The sequence below is a fragment of the Filicampus tigris genome, chromosome 10 (genome assembly GCF_054856515.1).
Source record: "Filicampus tigris isolate MCC_2025a chromosome 10, RoL_Ftig_1.0, whole genome shotgun sequence".
In the NCBI taxonomy this organism is placed as follows: Eukaryota; Metazoa; Chordata; class Actinopteri; order Syngnathiformes; family Syngnathidae; genus Filicampus; species Filicampus tigris.
In genome coordinates, this window is record NC_141226.1 from 4,732,521 (window position 1) to 4,735,000 (window position 2,480).

Here is a 2,480-nt window from a genome sequence, read left to right on the forward strand (position 1 = left end):
GTGGAATCAACTTTCTGTTGCGCTGTGATTATGATGTATGTAAATTGCCTGTGAAACTGTCAGACTATCTATCACCAGCGAGTTCTCCTTTTCTGGAACTTGTTATATAAACACAATTTCACTCCTCACAATTCACCCCTATGGAACAACAGATATATTTCGTAAGTCATTGTTTTTAGGAAGCTGAATGGATAAAGGAATTTGGTCTGTCTCACATTTAATGAACGATCAGGGTAATTTCTTAAGTCACAAGGACTTCTGTCTTAAATATAACTTTCAGTGCTCACTTAGAGAATTCAATAAAATAATCAAAGCCATTCCAGACCCCTTTAAAACAATGACTCAACAATGGGTGGTGTATTCCAATGTTCCAGAAATTAGTTCACTCTGGGGAGAAGGATTCAACTTCTATCGTAATAATTTCTGTAATAAGTTAATTTGGAGTGTTTTAAGTAAAATATACTTTCCTTTCTTGTTAAAAAGAAAATATGTTCTACGTGATTTCAGTCCTGATTGAAGCAAAAAGAATTAGAAAACGTTATTTATCTTATCCAATTCCTCACAAAGCTAAAGAAGTCTCTTTCAAAATTTTTGTTTTCGCTTGCAAAACATTTTTTCCGTAGGTGTAAATTCATCAAAGCAAAGCCTCACATCAACAGTTGGAGGAATTATCTCATGCTTTACAAAAAATCCTTGTATTACATGTCAAACAAAAATGCCTAAAGACTATTTTCTCTGATGGACCCTTTTGGTCTTCCTGAGTGAGACCCTCACTTTTTTTTTTTTTTTTTATTTTATGTTCTTATTTGCCGTTTCAACCGTTCAAATTTGTAGACCAATATGTGCCTTACTGATTTGTATGTGAATTTCCTGAATAATAAAAAAAATAAATAATAATTAAAATAAATAAATAAACCAATAATAATAATGGTGAGGGAGGAGGATAAGTGCCTTTAAAGAAACCGCATCTTTGGCGATCTCGAAATCGCGTTGTCTGAGATTGCGATTTCAGTCCCAAATCGATAAATCGTCCAGCCCTACTCTGAACGTTAGTTTAACAAGTTTGCAGTCGGAACCGCTGACAGAAGCCCGTTTAAAATCAGAGGCAGACCGGCCTAAAGGCGAATGACAGACAACGGAAGGGAACCCACACTGCAGACAAATGACGAATAATGGACGCTCAATTTTTAGTAAAATGCGCAGCTCTGCCAACAGTCATACATGGTGGTGGTAGTGTGATGGTTTGGGGCTGCTCCCTACCTGTATGACTTGCTGTGATTGATGGAACCATGAACTATGCTCTTTACAAAAAAGTAAAATTAAAAAGTAAAATTTTTCGCCATCAGTCGGGGCCCCATGCTGAAACGGATTTGAGCTCTGCAGCAGGTCAACCATCCAAAAGACACCAGCAAGTCAACTTCTGAATGGCTTAAAAAAAGAAGACATTTTTTGAGTGCTTTAAGTTTAAATAAGACTTGAATGCTATTGAAATTCTGCTGCATGACTTATAAGTTATGACCATAAAATTACCACTCATGCTTATTAACCCTCCAATGTTGCTGAATTAAAGCAATTCCGCATGTATCTCGTGAAAGACTCGACATTTCAGGCATTCATTCACAATTTAAATACTGCATTTTATGTTTACTTTAGTTATCTTTGTCTGATATTTACATTTGTTTGAATCTTAAACACTGAAAGTGGGGAAACTGAAAAAAAAAAAGAAAAAATTTGAAGAGGGCAAATACTTTGCCAGGGCACTGTATCATGCCCCTTCAGAATTTCTGCAATCCTCCACATAACCAAAGGTTTTTGGAGTTCATAAAAATAATTCTGCTCATTACAACAATGCAGAAACCATGTAAACCGTAAAGTTTAAAAGTAAAACACAAAATAGGAGGCCCTAGACACGCAATATGGTAATGAGCCGAGACCAATGAGCCGAATTGTCATGAGGGTCACCGAACACACGGGCGCCATCTTGACAATAAATAAATAAAATCCAAGCACATTCTTTTTCCACCAAAACACATTTTATTCTTTTCATAGAGAACATGTGTGATGTTCAGACCATAGCTTAAAAATGAATCTGTTAGGAATTCTGTTTAGATCACATGTAGGACATACTTTACAGAGGTCACGCCAAACAAGACAAGCAAGTTCCAATTGATTGTTACATGGACACATTATTCCTGGGAAACTCCCCTCTATTTTAGAACGATGTACAGGCAGCCCAGACTCTGTGTCAGAGTTGTTTAAAAAATAAAAATAAAAAAAGGTGTAAAACTGGTGAAGACTGCTCAAATTAAGGCTTTTTACCGCCCCTTCAAAGCATTTTTTAAAAATAATAGTGAGGATACACTCAAATCATTTATAGTTCTTCTTCAGAATCTCTACCCCTTCATCATTAATATTAGATTTGTTCTATAAAATAAAAAATAGAAATGCACTGAAAAAAAGGGTTGTGTGGTACATTCCAT

General features: G+C 35.6%; 1 protein-coding gene across 2 annotated transcripts in view; it reads right to left on the reverse strand.

Moving 5' to 3' along the window:
* Positions 1-2,011: 2,011 nt before the first annotated feature.
* klhl20 (kelch-like family member 20) overlaps positions 2,012-2,480 on the reverse strand; it is a 15,137-nt gene continuing 14,668 nt past the window's right edge. For both annotated transcript variants that reach the window (XM_086043551.1, XM_086043552.1), the window contains one exon: positions 2,012-2,480. This exon is cut by the window's right edge and continues 2,201 nt beyond it. The gene's annotated coding sequence lies outside the window, so the exon portion shown is untranslated.